Raw genomic sequence first — 12096 nt, 5'->3', positions numbered from 1 at the left:
AAGGGGGGGATATCTGGGGCTGACGAGGACGAGGCTGAGGGGCAGACTTATCCCCTCGGCGGCGTGGGTGGTTCGAGTGGGCCGGCCTGGCCGACCAGCTGGATGGCCAGCTGGGCCACGAGGCCCACTAGGGGGGGTGGCCTTTTATTTTATTTTATTTTTTTGATTTGCCTCTGTTTCCTATTTAAAAGAGCTACTGAATTATTTTTGTTAAATATGGCACTTTGCACAAAAATAGATAGGAACAAAGTGAAGTTGCATAAAAAGTTTGGGGTCAGAAGGAGTTGGCTAACCATTTTTAGAAATTGGAAAGGCCAATTTAATTATTGTTGGACCACAAGATAAAATCCTAGGGGCATTTTGGGAACTCAAATGAGGTTGGTTCCAACATGACAAATATTCAGGGATTGTTTGCCACACTTTGAACATTTTAGTTTCCATGTTTGGCAAGTTGAATTTTGGACTTTGATTTGAATTTGAAATTTGAACCGGTTTCGAACCAATGTGAGTTTAACAACAGTAATCATGATGATGTGGCATCACTAGGAGGGAATTACTGTAGCTTAATTATCCGGGCGTCACACAAGCTCTCACACAGTAAGTTCAAACGTCGAAGCAATGGTGATAACATCGATGACACTACAGTCAACGCCGGATTCAGCGGCCCCAAGTCCGGTCAATGGAGGAAGCCATATCTATCTATCTATACCTATACTAATTAGCGACTCCCAAAAAATTACCACGTTAATCAGTAATTAGGAACCGTTAATCTGGTGGGACCGTGTTATTACGGTGCAGATCAACCATATTCTTTTTAGATATAGATCAACCATTTTTTTGGTGGTACATCAACCATATAAATCTATTAGAAATCCCAACCGGATGCTATCACAATTGCACGATATATCTACTCCGTATATAGCCCTCAAAATTGTGAAAAAAAATGCCCTCAAAATCCCTCAAAAAAGTCTATCTTCTCCACGTCTCTTACTCTCCCTGTAAAAAAACAATCGTGCGCCATAGTCTCTCCTCCTCCCCACGGTCTCCTCCTCACGTTCTCTCCTCCCCATGGTCTCCTCCTCCCCAGAGAAAGGAAATCAATCATATCTCTCAAATTGGAGCAAGGAAATTAGGAAATTGATCTGGTGCGCTCACGCCATGGAATCTCTCCTCCTCCTCCCATGGAAAAAACAAACAAATCTCTCTCAAATTGGAGCAACCAAGTTGGGGAATAGATCAGGTTCGTCATTTTTTTTTCCTGATTTAACATTTGAATCGACCTTATCTTTTCAATTGCATTAGGATTCATGTTTTCTACTGCTTCCTTTGACAGTCCTAGGATTCAATCCTAGGTTTGCTGACGTACGCTCTTTGGGCACTTCGTGGAGATCGCGACGGGGCAGAACCAAGCCCATGCCGCCATCTTATAAATTAACTGCATCCTGAAACAAACTATCTACACATAAAGGAGGCTCCTGTCGGTCGTGAACATCGTCGCTGGTGAACCTTCTCCTGTTTGGTACGTAAGCTTCGTCGTTGCCCAGTTTTTCAGAGATTGTTTGTTTCGTTGGTTAATTCAAAGTTTTAGTCTATTTACTTCATATTGCTTATGAACTTCACAATTGGCAAGAGAAAATCTTTCTTCGCAAGTGAAGCCTTGGATTTGCCAGAGACTAAGAAATTACTAAGTAACAAAATTATGCTTGCTTACAATTCAAATTACTTTTTGTTGCTTTCTAGCCCAGTTCTGATAGAGATTATTTGTTTCGTTGGTTCAATCAAATTGTTAGGCTCTGGACTTCATACTACATGCAAATTGCATGACCACCAATATGTAATCTTCTGGAAATTGTGTTTTTATAGGTCAAGTCCTTTTGTTTACCTTCAAAACAATGGCATACGATATGCTCCATGAGATTAGCAATCAGAAGGATTCCTGGAAAGTCAAGGTCAGAATAATTAGGCTATGGGATGCCATTGATCTCAACAACAATGAACTTATTAGCCTTGACATGATACTACTTGATGAAGAGGTTAGCTTAATGATGAAACTTTATGAATTTCCAGCATAAATACACTATTGTGAGTTGTAGTAGTTACTATAATATTGATGCATCTTCTCGCTGCACTGTAATGTTTTAGGGTACTATGATACATGGCAAGGTAATGAAGCATATGGTTAACAAGTTCAGACCATTGATCCAAGAAGGTTTAGTCTACATGATAGCAAATTTTAAGGTTATGTCTGCAATGAATTTCCGTCCAGTTGAAAGCGAAAAGGTTCTAAATTTCTTGCACACGGCAAAAAATCAAGAGATAAAAGGTCAAAAAATATCAAAATAGCAGAACAAAGCTTCACGTTTTGTACTGTTGAAGTTCTTTCCACAAGAGACAGCCAAAAGATTTACTTATCTGGTATGATTATATTTGTTTCAATTATTAACTTCCATGTATTATGCATATTAATACCACTTTATTAGCAGATGTCATTGGCATAGCAAGTTACATAGGACATACTGAAGAAACACAGACAACCCACGGGATTTCAAAGATTCGAGATATTGTGCTTCGAATCGAGTGAGTACACTAAAAACAATTAGACAAGTACAATTATCGTGGGTGCTAATAGGTATTTCTCTTGGAATATACAGGGATCAAAAAATTAATATTAGACTATGGGGTAATAAGGTTAGTCAAATTGATGAAGATTCTTTGGGGCGTGTGGTCATAGTAACATCAACTACTGTTAGAAAACTGAAAGGTTTGTATTCGTATTAACAATGGGCAAGTATTTCTAGGCGTGTCTTTTTTATATACATAATCTAATATATCAAAGTGCATGCAGAGTACTCGCTGTCATCTACAGGTGCGACCAGAGTTTATATCGATTTGGATATCCCTGAAACAAATGAGCTTCAAACGAGGTGAAACAGATTTTCTGCAGTAATATGAAAAACATGTTCTACTACATACATGGATACTTATCTCATGCAAAACAGTTATTGCTTGCAAGATGATATGGTAGAATAAATAGAGCCGGAAGCCCACTTGCAAGGCACAATTCAAGAACAGATGCTCTATAACAGAACAACCCTAAAAGAAATAACTGAAATTACATATGAATCTGAAAAACAGGTATTTATAGTTAGTATTATATTCTTTTCTCATAAATTTTATGTGCTAATTTAACCTGTAATGGACAGGAAAAGTTCTATACTGCAGAAGCAATGATTAAGTCAATTAATACATCAGATGAGTGGTACTACATAGGATGCCGCCAATGCAACAAAAAAGTACAGAAACAAGGGAACCACTTCTACTGTCTGAATGTCAAAACGAACCTGAGAAGATATGTCCAAGGTGAATTTCATACTATCTCATTCTTTAGTTAGTAATTTATCCTGCACTAACCACATGTTCCATTTTATTACTAGGTACAAACTGAAACTAGAGATATGTGATCTGAGTGCAACAACAACTAGCACCATGTTTGAGGCAGAAGCAAAAAAATTGATTAAGCAATCTGCAAGTTTTTTGATAGAGAGGGATGATTGTGATATCCATGAACAGACAAAACAAATCCAGAAAATATGTGGGCAGAGATTGATTTTTCAATTCAGATTGAATGACTATAATTTGAAGTACGGTTATCAAGAATACACTGTTAATAGAATCTTTTTCATAGATTCTGAAAAAGATACATCAGCACATCATTCAAATGTTGAGCAGGTATCATCTATTTCTACTACAATGCTCTATATTATTTTGTATCTGCATGCCATATTTTATAATGATGAATGTTGATGGCACTTTACCCAAATTGAAATGTTTTGGTACAAGCCTCTTACTGACACACCCAATGTCTTGAATGGGCGGATGGAGGATGATAAACCCATTCTAACAGACACTAAAAAGACTAGGAGGACTAGGAACACACGTCATGTTGTACATTCTGATGAAGAATCAGAAAATCTGGATAGTCAAGAGAAAGATGAATCCATATCTGTTGTTGATAAGAAATCTAAGAAAAAGGGAATTCAAAAAGATAGCCATGTAAGTTTTTTGCTACATTTGCTTATTCTTTCATAGTTCTGCAAGTCACTAATTGTTCCAAATGTTTTGGCAGGAGCAAGCGGACAAGTTATCAGTTATGAAAACTATAAAGCAAGAACCAGAGGATGATGAACCCACTATTAACCGGACTAAAAGAGGTAGGAGAAGTAGCACAACTCATGTTGTACACCTTGATGAAGAACCAACAACTGAAGGTAGTCAGGAAATAATGAAATCAAAATCTATGGAAGCAGGCCCCAAGAGGAAACGCGCCGTAACTCGCAAATGTGCTGCTATTGATAGCAAACAAGTAAACAATCACCATGAAAAAGAATCAGAACAGGCAGGTACTCAGGAGCACAATGATTCAAGGCCTAGGACAAGGCGTAGTTGTGCCAATAAAGAATTGATGAACAAAGACATTCAGAAGTGTGGTGTATCAAGAACTCGAAAGTCAAATCGTTGATTAGTGGAAATCCAGTTATTTAGCATGTAATAGAACATATAGGAGCATCAGATTTGTACTTTATATGAACATCATTGTTTAAGATTGGTTTTAATAAATGTAAATGCGTACCTTCGTGTTAGTAAAGTCATTAGTGAAAAGCAGCTACATGGGTGGTACATCAGTTTTACAAAAAAACATTGTCATTTATAGTACACATATTAGCGATTTTCACATGTTCATCCGCTACAGAATAGGCCTCTCGACGACATACAAATTTTCACATGTTGAGACACTACAGAGAAAGCATATGACAGCCAAACAATCAACGATGTGCACATCATCATCTGTTCTCGCCAAGAGCCCATCGTGCGTGGAACTAACGACCACTAAAACTGAAGTGCACCACTTAGTAATCTGCATTGCCAATCAATAGGTCATTCCATCTTGCCATCTAGACATATCATGCGTGACCAGCCATGACTCAGATTTTAATTGGAATTAAATAGGTTAAATATTAAAATTGTTTAAAGAAAAACAATTCTGTCGAGATAAGGAGTCGTGTGTGTAACATACAATTCTCTGAAGAAAAACAATGGGTAGACAAGACGTGTAAGAAACAGAGACGTGCATATATTTTAGTATACATGGAAACTGACTTCAAATAGGAGCCATCTATCTGGTGACACAAAATAATAACGGCTCAGATATTGTATAGGTTTAAAACGTACAGATGACAAACTCTAACCTACAAACTCTAGCCTTAACTACGCTTCTTTACAAATAAGAATTCTATATCGACTCAATTCGTACGCATCAAGGCAAGACATCGCCCCTGATCTCATCCTTCATCACATACATGCAATAATTAGTCCTCTCGCCAGCAACAAGGAGCAGACAGGTTGTGTGACAATACTTGCAGGTAATGTTCATTATCTCCTTCCACAAATAATACATGCATGTCTCCTTGCAATGATTAATATATGCATTAACTCTCCGATCTCATTACACATGCTTTGTATTAACTTGAATTACAGAGAGAAAGCGCCGATAAACTTGGGATTCAGATCACCAATTACAGAGCGTGCACATCCCGGCAAGACATTGCCCTCCTCTCGCAAGCAGCAAGGAGCAGACAGGCTGCGTGGCCGTACTTGCAGCCAACGTTCATTATCTCCTTCCACAAATAATATATGCATGTCTCCTGCAATGATTAATATATACATCAACTCTCCGATCTCATTACACATGCTTTGTATTAACTTGAATTACAGAGAGAAAGTGGCGATAAACTTGAGATTCAGATCACCAATTACAGAGCATATACGTCCTCTCATTGGAAGGTGACAACACAAGTATCCTTCTTTCACAATAGAATAATGATTTTAGACGATTTAAAAGCCTTTGTTGGAAAACAATCCATACAAAAAAGAATCTTATCAGGAAACTATCTGTTCCATACAAATACCTTCAGCATCCTTGCAAACAATGTGGTGCTTGACATGTTTACATTAAATTTATCATCAGCAATTCTAAATTTCTGGACAAATAAAATCAGTTACGTATAAGATGCCCTCACTTATATCTCAGAATAAAATCAGTTACACTTTTTACCTCATTATTTCAGGATTCACTAGCCGCAGTCAACATGCGTCGAACACGCACTAGAGCAAATCAAAACAACGGAAGGTATTCATTACCACAGTACCAAAAATAATCATATAAATATTAATTTACCTGGATTATTAAAATGATAACAAAATAAAATGCAGGAATATGTGGCATCATCAAGGAATCCAAATACCTGAGCAAGCAGCCTCTAAACTAGCAACACTCGAATCTAATGATAGTCAATCAGACATCATTAGAGCAGCAGCAAAGGAAGCTAGGCGTAAAAGGAAAGAGATCCTCCAGCTGAAAAAGGCAAGCAAACGACTAAGGACAGAAAAGGGCAATGACTGTGAAGTATCTAATGTAGCGAAGGATGTCACTCAAGTTTCATATCTGGTGCCATTATGTGGCATGGAGAGAGAAGCACAAGCACAGGTAACATCACAGTTCCAAAATTTGGTCTCTGCTGCAAGGAAGGGAAAGTTAAATTACCACCACTGAAGCAAGCTCCGCTGTATCTCCGACAGCTACTACGTTACAATGAAAGAGGAGAATCATCAAATTTCTGCCAGAACATCAGGTTGTACACCTCGATGTTCGCATTCACTTCAATGGGAGAAAAGGTTGACTATGAAATTAATAAGCAGGCATCTGGACCGTATGTTTTCCGTTTGAATGGCCATAATTACCATCAGATTGGCACTTTACTTCCTAAGGATGATGTGACGAAACCAAAATTTGCCCAATTGTACATACATGACACAGAAAATGAAGTGCGGAATAGGATTAATGCATCTGCTTCAACGGAGAGTAAGACACAACCAGATGAAAACATTGTCAAAGGACTACTGGAGATGCTTGATGAGCACAATGTTTTAGTCAAATCATTTCGTATGGCAAGGGACAGATTCCAAAACCGACGTATTAAAGATGTAAGACTAAGGTCGAAAGATGGACGGCAATACAACCTACCATCTGCCTCAGAAGTCGCAGCACTAATTATTGGGGAACAAGGTGGAGAAAATAATGAATTTGATATAATAGTTGAGACCAAAGACAGAATGTTACAGAGGATTTCAGAGTTGCACCCAAGCTATATGTCAATGCAGTACCCCTTGCTTTTTCCATATGGAGAAGATGGTTTCAGACCAGAAATAGAGTATGAAAATAAAAGAGGCAGCAAAGGTAAAAGAAAGTATGTAACAATGCTGGAGTTTTATGCGTATCGCATACAACAACGTCTGAACCAAGCTTCAACATTGCAAATGAGTGGACGTTTGTTCCTGCAGTTTTTAGTTGATGCAGCAACGTGCATTGAACAGTGGAGACTAAATTGGTACAGGACAAACCAAGGTAAGTTGAGGACAGAACTGTACAGAGGACTGCATGATGCAATAGAAAATGGAGATACACGAACCGAACAAGTTGGACAAAGAATCATACTACCCTCATCATATAATGGCAGTCCAAGAAATAAGCGGCAAAACTACCAAGATGCCATGGCGATTTGTCCTTGGGCTGGCTATCCTGATCTCTTCATTACTTCTACATGCAATCCAAAATGGCTGGAAATACAAGATATGTTGGATCTGATTCCAGGCCAGAAATCTGAAGATCGTCCAGATATCGTTGCCAGAGTATTCATGTTAAAACTGAAGGAACTTATGAATGACATAAAGAACGGAAAGTGTTTTGGACAAACAATTGCAAGTAAGTTTACCTAATAAGTACATATTCACTCTTTCCTAGATGATTGTCCTAACTCATTTCTTCTCAAATTTGTTTACTTTCATAAAGTTGTCTACACTATAGAGTTCCAGAAAAGAGGCCCCCCGCATGCACACATACTGGTGTTTCTACACCCAGATGATAAAGATCCAAGTCCTTCCCAGATCGACAAAATCATATCAGCCGAAATTCCTGATAAGAATAGTGATCCAGAAGGGTACGAAGCAGTGCAAAATTACATGATACATGGTCCATGTGGTCAAGCACACCCAAAATCACCATGCATGGTCGATAAAAGTTGTGCCAAACATTTCCCCAAGAATTTTTGCACTGAGACTACCATAGATGAAGATAACTATCCAGTATATAGAAGGCGAGATGATGGCAACACTGTGGACAAGAATGGAGTGAAGCTAGACAATAGATTTGTTGTGCCATACAATAGAAACCTACTGGTCAAGTATCAAGCCCACATAAATGTTGAGTGGTGCAACAGATCAAGGTCTATAAAGTATTTATTCAAATACATCCATAAAGGAGAAGATCGAACAACCGTCTTGATAGAAGCGGAAGACCAACAAAGTGAAACAAGAGCTAGCAAATTAACAAACAGGGACGACGAAATCAAGAGGTACCTTGATGCCCGGTACATATCTGGATGTGAAGCCGCATGACGCATATTTCAGTTTCCTCTTCAGTACAGAGAGCCTGCGGTTGAAAGGTTACAATTTCACCTAGAAAATGAACATGTTGTGGTGTTCCCGGACTCAATGGATTTAGATCAAATTGTATCCCGGCCTAACATAGAAAAGACAATGTTCACAGAATGGATGACAGCCAACCAGTTGCATGAAGAAGCTCGCAGTTTGACGTATGCACAGTTTCCAACCAAATGGACTTGGCATGCACAAGAGAAAGAATGGAGGAAAAGGCGTGGTGGAAAAAAACATAGGCAGGATTTACTATGCACAACCAACGAGCGGTGAAAAATACTACTTGAGAATGCTGTTAAATACCGTCAAAGGATGCAGATCATATGAAGAAATTCGAACAGTTGATGGGGTTGTACATCCAACATTCAAATCCGCATGTTATGCTCTTGGGCTACTTAATGACGACAAAGAGTGGGATGACTGCATCAAGGAAGCATCCCATTGGGCCTCTGCTCCTCAAATGCGCCAACTTTTCTGCACAATACTTTTATTTTGTGAGGTGAAGGATCCCGCAAAGTTGTGGCAAAAAAATTGGGAGTTACTATCTGAGGATATCCAACGTCGGCAAAGAAGAATATTCAATTTTCAGGCCCTAGAACTCAACTCGGCACTAATAAAGAGCCTGCTCATGGCAGAGATAGAACAACTATTGACTAAAGGTGGTAAGTCCCTCAAAGATTTTCCAGGAATGCCACTACCAGATAGTTCAGTTCTTCAAGATCTAAATAATAGATTAGTAAATGAGGAACTAAACTATGATAAAGATTCTTTAAGAATAGAACACATGAAGTTACTGCATAAGCTAAATCAGGATCAGAGGATGGCTTTTGACGTTATAATAGAATCAGTCAATGACAGTCTTGGAAAATTGATTTTTGTTGACGGATATGGTGGAACTGGAAAGACATTTCTGTGGAAAGCAGTCATGACAAAATTAAGATCTAAAGGAAAAATAGTTCTAGCAGTTGCTTCAAGTGGTATAGCAGCACTTCTTTTACAGGGTGGAAGAACAGCTCATTCAAGATTTCACATTCCCCTCAAGATCACTAACGAGTCCACATGCAACATCAAGCAAGAAACATTTCTTGCGGAGCTAATAAAGAAAACGTCACTGATAATATGGGATGAAGCACCTATGACACACAAGCACTGTTTTGAGGCACTAGATAAGAGTTTGAGAGACATACTTCGATTCACATATGCGGACGCAGAGCATAGACCATTTGGAGGAATGACAGTAGTCTTGGGAGGTGACTTCAGGCAAATCCTACCAGTTATACCAAAGGGGAAAGGGAACATATCATTTCTGCATCAATAAAGAGATCCTACCTATGGAAGAACTTTGAGGAGTACCGACTCAAAGAAAATATGCGTCTGAATTCATCCGAAGGTAGTCCAGAAGAGAAAGCAAAAACAGCTGAATTCGCAAACTGGATACTAAACATAGGCGATGGCACAACGTCAACAATAGATGAAGAGGATTGGGTTAGCATCCCAGAGGACCTTATTTTACATGAAGGGGATGACCCGAAAGCATCTATTGTTAACACCACCTATCCTGACTTACACAGAAAATACACTGATAGAACATACCTTGAGGAAAGAGCGATCTTGTGCCCAAGAAACGAGACTGTTGACCAGATTAATGCCTACATCATGAGTCAAATCCCTGGAGAAGAGGTAGCCTATTTCAATTCAGATACAACATGCAAGGCAATGTCTACGGTGGAAGATGAAGATATGTTGTACCCAACTGAGTTTCTGAATAGTCTTACATTTTCTGGAATACCAGACCATGAACTGAGGCTGAAAGTAGGATTACCAATAATGCTTATGAGGAACATCAATCAAAGTGCAGGACTTTGCAATGGGACAAGACTAACAATAACACAGCTAGGAAAGCGTTTCATTGAAGGCCAGGTCATAACAGGTCCTAACGTTGGTGACAAAGTTTACATCCCACAAATTATCATGTCACCAAGTGATTCAAAATGGCCTTTCATTCTGAAAAGGAGACAATACCCAATATCAGTGTGCTTTGCTATGACTATAAACAAAAGCCAGGGGCAATCTCTCAAAAAAGTTGGACTCTACTTAAAAAGGCAAGTGTTCACACATGGACAACTCTATGTTGCAATGTCAAGGGTGACCAGCAGAAATGGATTGAAGATACTCATCTCAGATGAAGAGCGTCCATCCGACAAGGTTGCAAAAAACATTGTTTACAAGGATATATTATAGATTTTGTTACAAGCATTCTGATATGACTAAATATAATGTGATGCAGACATAGCAGCCTTATTTGGTTTCAAATTGATATATCTGAAATATTTTAACAGAACGAAATTTATTTACTTTTGGGTATCTTATTATATTCGTATATAGTCTATAGTCATTATTTAATTTAGTCTGATTTTAGAATTTCTAGCAAACTCAATGTTTTGATGCATCCATTTAACAAACCCAAATATAGTGTTTGTGAGCTTGGGCCCTTGACTTTTTTTATGGTGTTTCTCTGAAGATTGAACTATATTTAAGCTCTCTCTGACTGTAAGAGGACGGCCACTGTACTTTATTTTCAAAATAGTGAAAATACATTCATAAGACAATGTATTCACACAGATACCTGATGGAGGGCTCACAACTGATTTGACAAAAATCAATATCAGTTATGTATGCATCACGTATGTGCTTTTATCAATTACTATAACCTTTCTTTCTTCCCTAGCAATTCAGATCTGATTTAACAAATAATAGAAAATTCCAAGAGTCTAATTGCTAGATAAAATATTAGAAACAGTAATTTGATAACCGTGCTATGCATGCCTGAAATTTATTTCATAGAGAGAGGACATGGTAAGGCAAAGGAAAGATATGCACCTGTTCGTACAAACACAGGGTCAAGGGAAAATGGGGATGGATAAGAGTCGCCACCGCTTTTGCTGGATGCGGAAACTCCGCTCAACAACGCGGGGATCGGAGGAGATTGCAGATTCACCGGGGACGACCTACCACACGGCAAAGGGGAACGGCCGGATGGCTGCCGCTACAGCCGGCGTTGCGATGTGGTTCGCGAGGAACGACTTCCTGAGGTTACTGATGTACGTTGTCAACGAGAGCCACTGGCGCAGCCACTCTCATGGGACCGATCAGGCGAGCAAACTAGACAGGACGCCAGCACCGACCGCGGCCGGCGAACCCGCCGACGACCCAAGCAAAAAAATCTATCACTGATAAACATGCGCACAGTAGTGTAAAGAGGAGTAATATGTTACTCATTCTATAAGAGCGTTTAGATTTTTTTTAGCGAAGTTTACAGCATTTACATAGTGATCTAAACGCCTTTATATTTCTTTAGAGAGGAAGTACCAATTTAAATGCGGTAGCAAATTAAATTAGGTTTCATATATTAAAAAATTGTGTAATAAAATTATATGAGACCAATTTAAATTAACTTCGTACCAAATATGAGCAAAGAAAATGGGGATAATTATTTACCTTGCTTACAATTTAATCCAAATGAACATCACAATTTCCTTCAAATAA

The 12096-nt window shown here is 38.7% G+C and overlaps 1 long non-coding RNA gene and 1 pseudogene across 11 annotated transcripts; one reads left to right on the top strand and one right to left on the bottom strand.

Annotated features, from left to right (window-relative positions):
- Positions 1–935: 935 nt before the first annotated feature.
- LOC109778730 (replication protein A 70 kDa DNA-binding subunit B-like) lies at positions 936–4645 on the top strand (annotated as a pseudogene).
- Positions 4646–5405: 760 nt separating this feature from the next.
- Positions 5406–11797, bottom strand: LOC141041706 (uncharacterized). Of its 11 annotated transcripts, XR_012202907.1 has the most exons (6): positions 11431–11784; positions 10326–10554; positions 10144–10219; positions 9738–9817; positions 8473–9024; positions 5406–6572 (listed from the first exon to the last, which is right to left on the bottom strand). It is a non-coding gene; the product is annotated as an uncharacterized lncRNA (long non-coding RNA). The 11 variants fall into 11 exon arrangements; XR_012202906.1 differs by having other exon boundaries at positions 9738–10219; positions 11431–11797; XR_012202911.1 differs by having other exon boundaries at positions 5406–5702; positions 5967–6572; positions 9738–10554.
- Positions 11798–12096: the final 299 nt, after the last annotated feature.

The sequence above is a fragment of the Aegilops tauschii genome, chromosome 2 (assembly GCF_002575655.3).
Source record: "Aegilops tauschii subsp. strangulata cultivar AL8/78 chromosome 2, Aet v6.0, whole genome shotgun sequence".
Lineage (NCBI taxonomy): Eukaryota > Viridiplantae > Streptophyta > Magnoliopsida > Poales > Poaceae > Aegilops > Aegilops tauschii.
Note: the sequence above shows the minus strand (reverse complement) of the source record. Positions and strands in the feature narration are given on the sequence as shown.